Genomic DNA, 17,337 nt, shown 5'->3' with positions numbered 1-17,337 from the left:
TTTTTTTCTCTAATGTCTCCATAGAGTCATAGAATTGTAAAGTTGGAAGGGACCCTGAGGATCATCTAGTCCAGCCTCCTGCAGTGCAGGAATATGCAACTGTCCCATACAGGGATTGAATGTGAATGTGCAATCAGCAAGAACTGAGCCTGCCCCCAAATGTTTCCTGTGGAACATTGACGAAATCTGGTTTATTTTTATTTGAAGCATAGCAGTGGATGATTTCTTCTTTTAAAAGTTAACAGCTTCATTTACATTAAAAGAAACCCAACAAAACCACCTGCAATGGGTTAGTGCATCTGACTGTTAACCAGAAGGTTGGTGGTTCAAGTCCCACCCACCCCCCACCCCCAGCTGTGGGCAGGATTCCTCCATTGCAGGTAATTGAACTGGATGACTCTCGAGGTCCCATCCAACTCTTCAATTCTACGATTCTGTGAAACCCAAAGTTCTCCAAAACTCCGCAGGTGGCATTCTTAGACAGCCTCACACTGTAATGCCTAACAGAGGTTCATAAAAGCCTATTAGAAAATGGCTGAGTGAGGACATCCAGGGATTTGGAATGAATGGTTGCCAGTGAGTTGATGATACCAAAATCTCTCTCTCTATTTCATCAGATTCAGAGTGGGTTCGATGGGAATTGCTTCCAGACAAGGGAGATGTATATGATCTTTCCAAAGATGTGTATGTGCTTTTAATTTGCTACTTTTTAATCAACATGCATAGACACTGGGGCTGGGTAATGTCTGGTGATATCCGAAATAAGGATGGAACTATGTAGAGGTGAAAATGGCAATGTCCTAACAGCTTAGGGGTTTAAAAGTGACATTTTTTTTTTACCTTTACTATATTGTTGCAGCTGTTAATTTATAGTACAGATAATGTTTAAATCAGCACATTTTCTTTAAAATATGGAGGGAAGCTATTTGGGGGAAACCAACAACAAAAACATTAGAAAATGAAAACATTTTTTTCAAAGGAAGAAGAAGCACATAAGGAAGTATAGGGCTGGGGAAACAAATGTGTGAGAAAGCAAAGGGGAGAGGGGAGAATTGGGGAGAGTTAAAGGGACTCGGCTGTCAGCAATCGCCCACAGGTGGGTCCTGCCAGCAGAGAGAGCGTATCTATTTACAAGCACAATTAAAAGTGCTGGTTATGGACAGTGTTCTCGAAGCTACGAACATGAGTTTGACCAAACTGCGGGAGGCAGTGGAAGACAGGAGTGCCTGGCGTGCTGTGGTCCATGGGGTCACAAAGAGTCGGACACGACTAAACGACTAAACAACAACAATGACCTGTAAAGCCCTGCACAGCTTAGGTCCAAGCTTTCTGAAAGACTGTATTCCCTCATAGGTACCTACCTTGGTTTTGAGATTTTCATGGGAAGGCCTTCTTGGTGGCTGCTCCCAGATTCTGGAACCAGAGCGGCTCCTTTGTTATCTTCTGCTTGCAGATGAAGACCTTGTTCCAACAGGCTTTGGGGAATTGATTGCTTTTCATGAAAGGGCTGATGCCATGCCAAAGGTTGGGGTTGGGTTTTGTTTTTGTTTTGTTTTTAATTATTGGTATGTTTTAAACAGATTTTATATATGTATATACGGTAGTTATAATTCTCTTAATGTTTAATGGTTTTAAAAATGTTTTTAGCAGTTCTTGTTTTTATCTGTAGGCCATCTTGAGTGCCATCGTGGTACCTCGGGTTATAAACGCTTCAGGTTACAGACTCCGCTAACCCAGAAATAGTACCTCAGGTTAAGAACTTTGCTTCAGGATGAGAACAGACCTCTGGAACGAATTAAGTTCTTAACCCGAGGTACCACTGTATTGTGCTGGGCGCACACACACCCCGCCACTGTTACACAGCCAGTGTAAATTAAAATTTCAAATATATATTTTTAAATATTTTTTTTGAAAATATCTTTATTTAGTACTGAACATAAAATCAATATAAATCAACATAAATCAACATGAATCCACACAACACAAATACACCCCAAATCCAAATTATACAAAATTAAACAAACTTATAATACAAACAGAAAGAAAAGAAAAAGAGAAAAAAATCTAAAAAGAACAAGAAAGAAAAAAGAAACCCTAAAAAACACAAACAAACATAAAAACACAATAAACTTCCCAGCGTTTCCATATCAGTTCCCTATTTACAAATAAACTCTACTATGCTTCAAATATATAATTGAGGCCACATAGCATCAATAATTTCAAAGTGATATTCAAAATTGGTCCTGAAGGTGAGTTCCTAGACCCAGTACAGTGGTACCTCTGGTTAAGAACTTAATTACACGTGTACACGTCTGACTATAAGACTTGCTGATGAAGAATCTCCGAAACACGGCCGAAACAGAAGAGACTATTTGAAACTATTGTATCATTTGAACCATTAACAGGAATACATTATTATTGCGGCCTGAGTTCTTGCCTCACCACTATTTGTATGTGGCCTCATTGAGGGGCAGTATTTCAATTTCAGTAGGAAAATGAGATTACCCCTAAACATTTTTTAAGGGAAAAAAAGCACTGCCTTTTTGTATGCATATTTCTCTAATGTGATGCATTTTTAATGTTACATTTATTATTATATGCAATTATATGGACTTTACCATAGTTTATGCACTTTTTGTACAAATTACTTCGCTGGAGAATTGCATTTTAAAATTCAGAGAAACGCAAATTTCAAAGGATTGGCTGTGTTTCTGTTCACTTATTGCTTCAAAGAGTTTGAATCAGCTAAGTCTGCTTTTCAATGCAAACTTATTTGAATTTATCCTCCATCCCTAGTCATGAGAGAAGTGAAGAGGAAAAACTAAGCTTTAAGGAGTACTGAGGTGTGTTTCTGAAGATCCATGTAGAATTAAATGCAACATAGATCAAACCTCTCATGTCATAGAAATATTTTGGGGGTTATAGTAACACAGGTGGCGCTGTGGGTTAAACCACAGAGCCTAGGGCTTGCCGATTGGAAGGTCGGCGGTTCAAATCCCTGTGACGGGGTGAGCTCCCGTTGTTCGGTCCCAGCTCCTGCCCACCTAGCAGTTCAAAAGCACGTCAAAGTGCAAGTAGATAAATAGGTACCACTACAGTGGGAAGGTAAACGGCATTTCCGTGTGCTGTTCTGGTTTTGCCAGAAGCAGCTTAGTCATGCTGGCCACATGACCCGGGAAAACTGTCTGCAGAGTAACGCCGGCTCCCTCAGCCTATAGAGCAAGATGAGCGCGCAACCCCCGAGTCGTTCACAACTGGACTTAACTTTCAGGGTCCTTTACCTTTACCTTTTTAGTAACTGAATGTTCAAAAAGAACACCTCACAGATTGGTCACACCTGCAGTCAAAATGGAGTTTATCTTTGTGACTTCAAGTGTTAATCACAGCAAAAACTAAAATTAACTGTGACATCTCCTCTTGGCCACAGGGGCACATTTATTTCTGGATGGCCTGCACAATGTAGATCATTCCTGGCTACGTTCCTGAATTCTGAGCAAACCCCCTAGATGCTAGTACACGTGGCCTTTTGCTTCCTCCACTAAGGCCCATCTGTTCTGATGGCATTATTCCTGCTAGCAAGTTTATCAGACCATCTCACTGAATCACAAAGGCAGAGTGGGCTGCAGCGGACAGCTATAGAAGACAAATACTGCAAAGTCTCTCTCCTCGAAAGTTAGAGCCACACTGGTGCCATGTGCTGCATTATTGGATGAAATTCATTAGTGTTACACTGCCAACTAAAGCTTCCTAAACAGGGAGGGAAATGAGTTGCTGCTAAATGCTGATTTGCAAGTGCTGCTTTATTCTAGAACTTAGAGATATAGTACTTTGATAAGATTTATTTGTCCAAATAACCCACTTTAATATTAATATTGCAGCAGCATAAATGGCAAGTCAGTTGACAGAGCCTAGTTCAAAAGTTGTACCTTCCATGTGAATTTTTGTATTACATGTAGGGTTGCCAGACTCAATAGTGGACAGGACTTCTGTGCCTTTAATTGCCCTGCTCTCTTTTGAGTCTGGAAACCTTAAAGAGAAACCAGCAGAACCTTTGCTTGGAAATTAAACAAAGGGTCTGCTGGTTTGTCTTTAAGGTTTCCAGACTCAAAAGAGAGCAGGGCAATTAAAGGCACAGAAGTCCTGTCCACTATTGAGTCTGGCAACCCTAATTACATGATTAAGTGATAATGGGCCCAGTTTGGGTGTAATGCCAAGCGATGGTTTGGCGTTCTGCTTCTGCCTCCCATTCCCAGTATGGATCAGAAGAGGACACTAGAAGCATCCATGTTCTAGTTTAAATTCATCACAGATAGTTGATACATCCGAACCAGGAACTGTGGGCAGTGTAAATTATGTTCCGTTGAAACAAGCCAGGGTCAAACCTGGAGGTTCTACTCTGGCTTCCGATCTCAGGCAAACAATGGACATTTTATTAGCATAAAGTACTTGTAGAATTGGGGGACCCAGGTGGCGCTGTGGTTAAACCACTGAGCCTAGGGCTTGCTGATCAGAAGGTCGGCAGTTCGAATCCCTGTGACGGGGTGAGCTCCCGTTGCTTGGTCCCAGCTCCTGCCAACCTAGCAGTTCGAAAGCACGTCAAAGTGCAAGTAGATAAATAGGAACTGCTACAGCGGGAAGGTAAACACCGTTTCCATGTGCTGCTCTGGTTTGCCAGAAGCGGCTTTGTCATGCTGGCCACATGACCTGGAAGCTATACGCCGGCTCCCTTGGCCAATAATGCGAGATGAGCGCGCAACCCCAGAGTCGGTCACGACTGGACCTAATGGTCAGGGGTACCTTTACCTTTACCTTTACTTGTAGAATTTAGGCTAGAGGTAAGTTAGTCTAGGTTCAGTTCTAGGGGTTCTCCCACCAGTCTGCTCAGAGATAAGGTCCAAATTCTATTCTTGACATGCCCACAAAATATGCTCTTACGAAGCTGCCGTGGGGGAGAGTGTTCAGACTTCCTGTCCTAACACTTCCTGTTCCCCTTCTAGATCCTGAATCTGTCTATTACTTAGGATATGGTGAAGAAGGATCTGAGGGGGCAGGAGAGCATTGGAGCCTGAGGCTTAATCAAGTTCATTTGTGCAAACCAGGTCAAAGATGGCAATTTCTTGTGAAATTGCAAAAACTGCATGGTGTGGTACATGAAGACAATGAGGGAAGGCAAAGGCACTGTATATCAGCACTGTAATTAAGACACACACTCACAACAACAACAAAAACCTCATGAAACCCTATTTTTTTAAAAAAATTGAAGCCTTTAGAGTAGACCATTCTTTGAACTCATGGAAGTTCTGTGACCTTGCGCATCTAGGAAGCTTCAGCTCTAGGTAAAAAGGGTGTGTTGAACTATTTTTCTGAGCTCCAAAATGTTACCATTGTTCTCAAATTCCATCTTCTAGATTCTCTAGGTCTGCATCATTTAATATATGGTCCGCTGAACTTCCTGCAGCTTCAATCATCCAAGCTCTCATGTTTCATCATGGCCATGCCTGCCTTTATATAATGTAATTTGATAATTCATCTTTCCCAGGAAAGCGTATCTGAAAATGTAATTTATATAATGCATTTTAGGCAAGAATAATATAATAGGACAAGACAGCAAACAGCTATTGAGCGCATAAACCAGGCATCCCCTCCAGATGTTTTGGCCTACAACTCCCATGATCCCTAGCTAACAGGACCAGTGGTCGGGGAAGATGGGAATTGTAGTCTAAAACATCTGGAGGGCCGAAGTTTGGGGATGCCTGGCATAGACTAAGGAGAAGTGTGTACAGTGGTACCTTGGTTTACAACCATAATCCGTTCCAGAGGTCCGTTTGTAAACCAAAACAAGTTGTAACCCAAGGCGCGCTTTCGCCAATGAGGCCTCCAAAAAAAATTGTCATCAATGGGTTGTAATCCAAACGTATGCAAACCAGGCTGTTCGCAAACTAAGGTATCACTGTATTTTCTTAAAGGGAGAGTTTGTGTTTGTAAATAACTCTAGCCACTATGCAGAAGCAATTTCTATACTGAAGGTTACCATAATGTCTCCCAATTTTTCAGTGTTACATTTAAAACAATGTTCCTAAAAATCTTACACGCATACATACACACACGCACACACATATACAGAAAACAGATCAATAGCTACTGATTTGATGCAACTTAGTGGTAATCTTGTTTCAGATGCTTTGCTCCTCTCTCTACCTTCTCCTAAACATATTTGTCAGACCAGGTGAAAGAGATGCCATGGAGAAGCTCAGAGGAAGGGGAAAGCAATAGATTGACTCATTTCTTTTTCATTATACTGTTACAGGTTTGTAGGTTCTAGAATTTAATTATGGCTTGGGGCATCGCGACGTGAGGCGATAGCTAGACCCATGTGTGTATTTGAGCTGTGTGTTAGATGCTTTTAATTCCTTGGAATTAACAAGTGTGTAACTTAGCCCGTATTAGACAATTCCTAGGGAATCAACATGAGATAAGTGTTAAATAATTTCCATTGAGGTGTTAAACCTGGCGTAATGGGTCATTTACACCAGTGCTCCCCAACCTTTTTATCGCCGCGGACCAGTCAACGTTTGATAATTTTACTGCGGCCCGCTGGGGGGGGGGGCGTTGATTGTTTCGTGGCCCGCCGAGGGGGGGCATTGATTATTTATATTTTATTTATATTTTTTGATTTAATAATTTTAATTTAATTGTATTTAATGTTCCTTGGGCGGCCCGGTACCAATCGATCCACGGACCGATCCCGGTCCGTGGCCCGGGGGTTGAGGACCACTGATTTACACAACAGAGGATGAAAGGAATGGGGTCTCTCCCTGTGTTAGAAAAAGCCAGCACTTATATTAGTGTGGTGAGAGTAAGCTGGGTGTTATACGGCCTAGGAAGGCAAACTGCAGAGCAAGGAAGAAGCTGGAACCTCTTGGGTTGCTAATGCTGTGAACCCCTCCAGCGTAGGCTCAGTTTGTATATATGTGTAAATAAACCATATACCATAAAGACACAGCAATCTCCACTGTGTCTCATTTTCCCAAAAGGAAACACAAACCCTGTGCCTGGAACCCCTGAATCCTGCACTGTTCAGAGATTGGGGTGACGTCTAACAATTCTATATGCCCTGGTAGTAACCGACACAATTCACTCGCACTTCGTTCAGCTGAATCTTAAGTTTGGGTGCTGATCAGTAGGCCATCAGCTTCAGGAACAAACATTTGGGAGGATTACTAAGAGGACTAAACAGAGGTTATTAGCTTCCTTCATATCACACGGTATTTTCCACCTCGGCAACCTTGGGATAGATACACAGGCCTCATGTGGGAGGCAGTGAATAATAATCAGGATGCTGAGTGGTTGGGGGAAAGCTTAAAAACCACAAACTTCTTTGCATGGAGAAGCCGTGGGCTACAGAAAGTGTTTTCTGAGTATACCAGAGGTGGAAACAAAGGGTCAGAAACAACTGCAAGCATACAGATGAAGAAAGCTACTGCCTGGATACATAATTATGTGATGGAGTGGAAAGTAAGGAAGGAGACACATTTTCCAGGAGGGGGGGAGTGAAGTGCTTATGCAATGACTCACTCATCCTTAAGTACCATTTTCATATCCATTTCCACCATCTGGTGACAATAAATGATCAATAGTATTCAGATTTAGTTTAGTAAGGTTAACTTACTCCTTTGTATTGTGACATTCTTTACAAAAAACATTCAGGGTAGTTTGCAGTAAATGAAAGATGTATTATTTGTCTCGTTTTATTTATGGCAGACTGCCCTAAAGCCCAACATCAACACCAGCATGTGGCAATATTTTATTTTTTAAAAAGGCATTTCACAAATGTAATCATTTTCATATTTTTGCAGAGAGGTATGTCCCATCTAGAAGGGAGCAGGCGTCAGACCAGGGGTACTTCTCTGGTCATAATAGCTGTCAGGGGGGTTGTGGACAGAAGCCGAACTCTTCGTTGGGGTTGAGCAGACTCTCCTTGCTCTGCCAACCAGTCTGAAGAGGCTGCAGAAGACTGACAAAAAACCCCACCTAATCCTGGCCACAGGGCAGTTGTCATCCCAAAGTGGGGGAAACTCTTTGGAGACTCCTGTAAATATTTATGCGCGTATCTTCACCTGAGTTTCCTGTTTTAACGGCTGTGTTTTAATGGGGTTGTTTTGTTGCATATTTTAATTGGATGTTTATATTTAATATTTTAATGGAATTGCTTTATTGTGTTCTATAATTATGGTGTCATTCTATAATTATGGTGTCACTTAGAAGCCTGTTTTGGCATTAAGTGGTACAGAAATTGATTCGTAATCATAATGTGCAGAAAGCTTTGTGCGAGCAAGTCCAGCCCATTCATTTCCAGGCCAGAAAAAGTAGAGGTCCTATATTCAGTGACGAGCTTTCCAAGACACAGCAGTCCTGCACGTGTGAAAAATGCTGTGTGTGTGTGTGTGTGAGAGAGAGAGAGAGAGAGAGAGAGAGAGAGAGAGCACACCAGAGTGCTGGAGCAGAGCTAGAACACTTTGAAATCATCTCAGGTAATTTTAAGTGACATCTTGTGGAGGAGACTGTTAAATTTCTCTTACAACATATGGTTTCCCTGGCTCTGTGGTCAGAGATGCGCATTCTTACTCAATCAAGATTGCTTAGAACTGGTCCCCACTTCCTGGAAGCCCCATGTACGCAAATGGAAGTTCTGAAGAGCTCACATTTGTATCAAGCAGCATCGCCACATGTCTAAACAGGGCTCATGAATCTTGCAAATTGGGGTAGCCCATTCTCCCCTCAACAGTGTATTTTTTTCCGAGCTGCCATGATTGTTGAAATTGATGCTGTTGCCTGCACAGGCTACACATGGAGGCAGTAGTTCATGCAAATGACATCTCTGTCCATGTAGCTCCCATCCAGAAGCTCAGATACAGCCCTGCAGGCTTCTAGGGTATCACATAAATGCCACCGGTAGGATTAACTGGTTGCTTTTTGAAATTGTGTGGCTATATCCCCCCCCCCAAAAAAAAACCAATGAAACTTAAGAGGGGTTTCATCTTTCCAAGAGAAAGCTTTAATAGCACATTAGGTAATGTTGCAGATGTGTACTTTCTTAAATTATTTTGTTACTATAGTTACTGCTGACAAGTTATATAAAACAAATTGCTTATTGCAGCACAAAGGTATAGGAGTCTTTCCTTTCCTTTCCTTTCCTTTCCTTTCCTTTCCTTTCCTTTCCTTTCCCTTTTAATTCTAATTTCTTTCAGCAAACTCATTACCCATTGATTTTAAATGCTGTGCATTTTGTCGAAACTGAGGAGCTAATAACACCATTTTAGTGATGGATGAAAAAAACAAAACCCAAGGTCAAATCTAGCTTCTCTTTTATACTTGTTATTTTATTCTTTGGTTATATGGAATTGCCTCACCCCAGCAAGTCATTAGAGTAATTGGCTCACTTTGAGTTTTGCATTAATAATGTGAAAAGTCCACATTTTTTCTGAATTCTGCTGCATTAGATACCAGTTTCATGCAAAATATTTTGGTGAAACTCGACAAGGTGATATTAAGTTTGGTGATGATCCCAGAGCAGGAGTGGGGAACCTATGGGACATGTCTTTCGGCATCTGCTGGCTGCGCAGCGCTTAACCCAGGGGTCCCCAAACTAAGGCCCGGGGGCCGGATGCGGCCCAATCGCCTTCTCAATCCGGCCCGTGGGCGGTCCAGGAATCAGCATGTTTTTACATGAGTAGAATGCTTCCTCTTATTTAAAATGCATCTCTTGGTTATTTGTGGGGCCTGCCTGGTGTTTTTACATGAGTAGAATGTGTGCTTTTATTTAAAATTCATCTCTGGGTTATTTGTGGGGCAAAGGAATTCGTTTATATTTTTTTCCAAAATATAGTCCAGCCCCCCACAAGGTCTGAGGGACAGTGGACCGGCCCCCTGCTGAAAAAGTTTGCTGACCCCTGGCTTAACCCAATGTAACAAAGACTTAAACATTTTGTGCCCAATGACATTGTGTAGACATTGTGAAAAATTTACATGCATGAGGAGCACCGATCCCACAATAAACACCTGTCTGGAAGCACTCCTTGTATCTACTGTGGACCCGCTGCCTACTCTGCATTCCAGCTCCATGACTTCTTAGAGGTGAGGTATACAAGGGGCTGGTAGAACTAATGAATGATATCCCTTCCGGACATGGCCTGCAGGAACAGAATCATTTTACAGTGGTACCTTGGGTTAAGAACTTAATTCGTTCTGGAGGTCCGTTCTTAACCTGAAATTGTTCTTAACCCAAGGTGCCACTTTAGCTAATGGGGCCTGCTGCTGCTGCTGCGCCACCGCCACGCGATTTCTGTTCTCATCCTGAAGCAAAGTTCTTAACCTGAGGTACTATTTCTGGGTTAGCAGAGTCTGTAACCTGAAGCATCTGTAACCCGAGGTACCACTGTATATCTGCTGCATTGTCCACTCCAGGCCATTTCCAGAGGCTGGAGCTTAAGTATTCAAGGATCAGGTCCCCCTAATGCTTCCTGTATTCTCCAGCAGCTTTAATCCACCTTCTGCAGCCCCTCACCTCTGTGAATTTGTTTTAATGTGCCTCCTGGAAAAGGTACAATAGTAATGAGACAAGAGTATTTCGAAGGATTGTGGAAGATCAGAGGTGGGTTAAATGAGAGTGGAGAGCATTTGCAGTACTGATGCAAGCCATATGATGACGTGTACAAGAGACCAAAAGGCTAGTTGAAAGATTTAGATTAGAATAATGCATGATTGTTCAAAGTTGGTATAAATGGTAATTAAAAATCATTTGATTATTTCCCAAATGAATGCAACCCAGTGTTTCTTCATTGCTGTATGGTTAAAATGAGACGGTTATACACAATGGTGCCTATCAATTCAAGACAATAATAATATGAATGGGAGGTCATATACTGCCATTTAATTAAGCTTGCCTGGCATGTTCATTTGTTATGAATGTACTGTAAGTAAATGCAGATTCTTTCAGTCAGCTAATTGGGAGCCTGCTTAAAAGAACCTGGGAAAGGTATAGTGCCATAGCAACAACAGGCCATGTGACCATGTTGCTATCAGCTGCACACCAAATATGATTACTGAGATTATTTTCTTTCTGCTCTGGTAACATGCTCTTTGGCGATCACTCGTAGCCGAGTAAGATTGTCTTCCATAAACATGGTTTTAACACTGAGTCCGTAAGTGACTGTGGAGGCCAATTCTGGATCCGCACGTCCTTCCACAGTGGGGACATTGGTTTCTGGGCAGGAGTTGATCACAGTGTGGATTTGCCAAGCGTCCTTTTTACTACTTATAATCAATTATTTTCATAGAAAAGACATGTTAAGACTGTGAATACAAAATGCAGATCTTTAATTTAGAGAATGTGAAGCATGGGGTATCTGAAATGCGAACGCCTGGTTTTCACGATGGATGCTACTATCACAAAGATCTGTTGCTAACACTAGGTCAGATCCTTGACCTATTTCCAACATTAGCCAGTAGCAGAGAACACCTTCAGCTGTATCTCTCACAATATTTGGCGCTTAAAATCTTGATCTTTTGCTTAATCATGCGAATCACAACTTTGACTTTAAAAAATCACCAGCCTGCTTCACGTGACACAGTAAGCCAAACTGTGGCTTTCTGAGGCTGTGCAAATGTCTGGGCTCTTTACAACTGTTCTGCTAAGCACAAGGTTTGGCTTAGTGTGCCATCCAAACTGGGACTCATTCATGGTTAAGCTACCTCCTTGCTAACCATGGTCATTAACCAACTTTGGCTACCACTCATGGTTAATAAGGATGATGCTTAGCCATGAGTCTAAGGCCAACCTTTGCTTAGCTCAACACAGGCAGCAATAAACAGGACCAGGGAGGAGAGAAGCAAATACGAGAGAAACACACAGAGAAATCCACACCTTTGCACAGCCATGGCAAACCAACCTTTGGTATTTTGTGCTGTGTGAAACCAGGCCACTGGGTTCATTGCAAAAAGTACTCCTAGTTACATATAATTTTGATTATATTTTAATACTGATTTTAATATTATATTTTTAAGTTTCCATTGTTGTTTAGTCGTTTAGTCGTGTCCGACTCTTTGTGACCCCATGGACCATAGCATGCCAGGCACTCCTGTCTTGCACTGCCTCCCGCAGTTTGGTCAAACTCATGTTCGTAGCTTCGAGAACACTGTCCAACCATCTCGTCCTCTGTTGTCCCCTTCTCCTTGTGCCCTCAATCTTTCCCAACATCAGGGTCTTTTCCAAGGATTCTTCTCTTCTCATGAGGTGGCCAAAGTATTGGAGCCTCAACTTCACGATCTGTCCTTCCAGTGAGCACTCAGGGCTGATTTCCTTAAGAATGGATAGGTTTGATCTTCTTGCAGTCCATGGGACTCTCAAGAGTCTCCCCCAGCACCTTAATTCAAAAGCATCCATTCTTCGGCGATCAGCCTTCTTTATGGTCCAGCTCTCACTTCCATACATCACTACGGGAAAACCATAGCTTTGACTATACGGACCTTTGTCGGCAAGGTGATGTCTCTGCTTTTTAAGATGCTGTCTAGGTTTGTCATCGCTTTTCTCCCAAGAAGCAGGCGTCTTTTAATTTCGTGACTGCTGTCACCATCTGCAGTGATCAAGGAGCCCAAGAAAGTAAAATCTCTCACTGCCTCCATTTCTTCCCCTTCTATTTGCCAGGAGGTGATAGGACCAGTGTAAGTTTCCATAGTCCACAATTAATATTATTAATAATTGCAACAACAACAATAATAATAATGCAAAAGAGATCATGTCCTGCAAGTGTATTTTTTAAACACTTACCTACCTAATCGTGTTTTTAAAAGGTTTCGCCATCCAACACTTTGAAACTCTGCCTTGAGCATTCTTAGATGGGAATTACGGGGACACTCCACAAAATGAAGTGAAATAGAGGATCTCAGGTCATGTATGCCACTGGCACCACTTCTCTGCTCCCCGTGCTGCCTCCGCCACTGGGGGAGAAGTGACGCTGGCATTGGCACCCATTTTGGAGGAGATCTCACTGAAATTACACAAAATCTCATGCAATTTCAGCCGAAATCGGCACTGATACCAGCACCACTTCTGAACCGGCAGTGGAGGCAGAGCAGGGCTGGTCAAGGCAGCCTCAAGCTGCTGTTTTGGGGGCTTCTGCCTCAATCTGCCTAATGGCAGAGCCAGCTCTGCTTCATGTATTGCTGCCCTTTATAAAGATCTAAGAAAAAGATTTATTCAAAATGTCAAAGCTATTCCTTTACAAACGTAGATATAAATTAGAATCATAGAGTTGGAAGAGGCCACAAGGGCCATCCAGTCCAACCCCTTGCCAAGCAGGAATCACGTGAAGAAATCAAAGCATTCTTGACATATGGCTGTCAAGCCTCTGCTTAAAGACCTCCAAAGAAGGAGACTCCACCACACTTCTTGGCAGCAAATTCCACTGTCGAACAGCTCTTATTGTCAGGAAGTTCTTCCTAATGTTTAGGTGGAATCTTCTTTCTTGTAGTTTGAATCCATTGCTCCTTGTCCGCTTCTCTGGAGCAGCAGAAAACAACCTTTCACCCTCCTCTATATGACATCCTTTTATATACTATTTGAACATGGCTATCATATCACCCCTTAACCTTCTCTTCTCCAGGCTAAACATACCCAGCTTCCTAAGCCGTTCCTCATAAGGCATCGTTTCCAGGCCTTTGACCATTTTGGTTGCCCTCCTGTGGACACGTTCCAGCTTGTCAGTATCCTTCTTGAACTGTGGTGCCCAGAACTGGACACAGTACTCCAGGTACTTAGTAAACAGAACAGCTCTGTTTACTAAGCATGTAAAACTTCCCTCCTGGAAAGAGCTGCAATGAGGAAATATAAAGTTTGAACAGCAAGAAAAGAAAAATGGCAACATTAATATTGAAAATTAACCTTTGTATTTTGTGGGTGTTGGGTCTGTGCTTAGAGACTGTCAAATCTGTTGCTTGGGTTTCTCTCAGTTTCTCATTATTCCAATCTTAAATTCAGTTTTCCATATCTCCACATCAATTTGTGATTTCTTTATTTTGTTTAAAAAAAGTCCTCATGAAAATTCATCAGCAATATAATGCAAATTTCTCCTATTATACAGTTTTTTGCAACAATATTTCTTCTAAAAGAATGCATTTTTGTATGTTTTTTTCACCAATATTTGCATTTTTATTCATGTTTTGTACACTTGGCAAGAGAACTGCGTTTGAAAATTCAGAGAATTCTGAAAGATGGCTGTGCTTCAGTTCTCGTATTGTTTTGAAAATGCAAATCAGGCTTGCAGAGATGTGGTTGTGAAATTTGGAAGAATGGCAGTTTTAGCAAGAGGATCAGAGATTTACCAAGGACAAGTAGTGTGAAATAGAGCAAACCCCCCCCCCAAAAAAAATCAAGAAATCAGGGAGGCTAGAGGGCAGGGAGGCAAAGGTGAGAGGGGCTGAATATGGCATATTGATTTGAAATAATCAAATTGGCTACTGGATTTCTTACAATACTATTGCAGAGAGCATTAGTGTTAGACTGGAATGGGGCGGAATGTCCATTTCTAGGTCCCTAATAAATATGGGTTGCAGGCAAACTGAAAAGATGGCCCCGGGAAGAAGCTTGTATTCAGGGCATGAGGTTAACTGAGGAGAAGACAAGGCTAAAACTGAGGCATATGACTTCACGGTACAAAATTCAATTTTACAGAAAACCATTCTGACAGGGAACCAACAGCCTAGAGGCTGATGACATAATAAGGTTCATAGAAACTTTCTTTTACTTTACAGGCTTCAAATGAGCACGCAGTTCTCAAAATCTAACATGCACTGACAAGGCACTTTTTAAAAACCTGTGCACGTTAGGAAAAAGGGATTTTACATTTGTTTCTTCACTGGAAAACCTGCTGTAGAAAACTGTACAACAGAGACTAAGCGGAGATGTATAAGCACAGACCTTACATATGCACTTTACTGAAAAGTAAGGTAAAGGGACCCCTGACCATTAGGTCCAGTCATGACTGACTCTGGGGTTGCGGCACTCATCTCACTTTACTGGCTGAGGGAGCCGGCGTACAGCTTCCAGGTCATGTGGCCAGCAGGACAAAGCCGCTTCTGGCGAACCAGAGCAGCACACGGAAACACCGTTTACCTTCCCACTGGAGCGATACCTATTTATCTACTTGCACTTTGACATGCTTTCGAACTGCTAGGTTGGCAGGAGCTGGGACCAAACAACAGGAGCTCACCCCGTCGTGGCGATTCAAACCGCCGACCTTCTGATCGGCAAGCCCTAAGCTCTGTGGTTTAACCCACAGCGCCACTACTTACTGAAAAGTAGTGTTTAAAAATAAGAGCTATAAAATGGAGTTCCACTTATTGGGATTACTTCAGAGCTAGGACTTCTTATCTATACTTGACTAACCTGCAAAACATTGCCTATCTGTAGGGATATATAGCCTGTCAACTGAGGAAAGGTAATATTATTTTCCAGCCCCAAATTACACCAGTGGTGGAGTTGGGATCCTTTTGCAGATTTGATTGGAAAGGTGGGGAGAACACATTTATATTTGTAGCTGATGCTTTCTGGAATTGCAGTTTGGGCAAGTGCAAGAAATCTAGTACGATTTCATTTAGAGACAGTTGTGAGTAGGCGCCATGTTATTGGGCAAGTTAATTTTGCCTCAGGAAAGTGGATTTTGAGCTGATTTGGAGTGTTGCTTGGGATTATAACTGCTGGGCTTTGCTTCATGTCCCCATCCCACCCCAAGTAGATTATAAATTCTTTACAAAAATGCCTTTGTTCAAATCTGCAGGTGGGAAGCAGCATATAAGGGGCTGGAGCATGGTTCTTCAATAAGGTTTTTAATGGCAATAATTTCAAATAGCAGCCATAGGGTGGGCAGTGATTCAGCTGTGATTAAATCCCCCTCCCTCAACTCCACAGACCCAATATCACCCCCATCCACTGTTTTTATAGCAAAAATCATCTGTAGACCCCAGGCAACATTGCATAGCATGTCTAATTTGACCCTCATTCTGTGCCACACTAACATGATCTTGATCAAACTGTGAGAGGTAGTGGAAGACAGGAGTGCCTGGCATGCTGTGGTCCATGGGGTCACGAAGAGTCGGACACAACTAAATGACTAAACAACAACTGTGCCACTTGATCAGTTGACTGCAGGAGGTTTCACTGCCACCGGGGTGTTATAACAAAGGAAGAGATGGAAACAATGGGGGAGGGACTGTTTCTGTCGATCTTTGAAGAGGGAGTCTGTTTGTGGTTCCTCTCATTCCTTTCGTAGCTTCACAAAACTAGCTCTCAGTAAGAGAGAGACAACTTAATTATTGTATGTAAGCTCTAGTTTTGCTATGTTGGTAGAGCATGAGCCTCTTTAGACTCAGCTACACAGGTCAATTTATAACGTTAAAATGTGTTATAAAAATGCAACACAGGTGGTGCTGTAGAGCAGAATCCAAAGTCAATGACAGATTGCCTTGGGAGCTCCCCCCCCCTAGTGGTTTTATATATAGATCCAGCCTTAATCTCAGGATTGTGGGTTTGAGTCCCATGTTGGGTGAAAGATTCCTGCATTGCAGGAAGGTTAGACCAGATGACCATAGTGGCCACTTGTAACACTATAATTGTATGGTTCTATTAAAAAGGCAGTATTATTCCGTATCCCTTCGGAGTACTGCTCGTTTCTGAGGACTGTAATATTTATGGCATGCATATTCTATAGGAACTGGTGGAATTCCCTTCTCTGGTCCATACTGGAAATCACCTAGGAGGACAGCATGAAGTTGTTCCATGTCCTGCAGATTTTTGGCTTAGCAGGACTGCAAACTATGAGAAGGGATTTTTGGGGCGGTGTTGCATGGCACTGGGCATCGGGCTAGATGACCACCAGAATTCCTCCCAGCTCTACAATTCTATGATTCTATGAAAGGTTTCCTTGCTTCCCACTCTAACATGGTAGAGACTTACCACAGAAGTCAGGGCATAGTCAAGCCAAAGCTAAGCATTTTTAGCTCCCACTTAGTTCAGTGGAGAGAATTAAGTATGTGCGTCTGTTGACTTTTGAACGTCCTCTTAGAGTTTCAGCAACAGATGTGCATCATTCTTGCTTTGAAATAAGTGGCACATCTAACAAGGTAAAAATTGGCTTGGTCATTCCTCAGACTCTCGCACTTAATGTATCCCAAAAACATTGAAAACTTTTAGGAAAGTAATCATTACTGTTCTCTTTAACTTTGTCCAAAAATGGAAAGTAAAAAATGTTATCTTCCACAAAAATTATAGTTTTGAAATTGCAG

General features: G+C 42.2%; 1 protein-coding gene across 1 annotated transcript in view; it reads left to right on the top strand.

The window, feature by feature from the left end:
* PCLO (piccolo presynaptic cytomatrix protein) overlaps positions 1 to 17,337 on the top strand; it is a 213,992-nt gene that overhangs the window by 81,487 nt on the left and 115,168 nt on the right. The gene's annotated exons all lie outside the window — the stretch shown is intronic.

This window comes from Zootoca vivipara, chromosome 5, assembly GCF_965207765.1.
Source record: "Zootoca vivipara chromosome 5, rZooViv2.hap1.1, whole genome shotgun sequence".
NCBI lineage: Eukaryota > Metazoa > Chordata > Lepidosauria > Squamata > Lacertidae > Zootoca > Zootoca vivipara.
The sequence above is the reverse complement of the archived record's forward strand: the minus strand, read 5'-3'. Positions and strand labels throughout refer to the sequence as shown.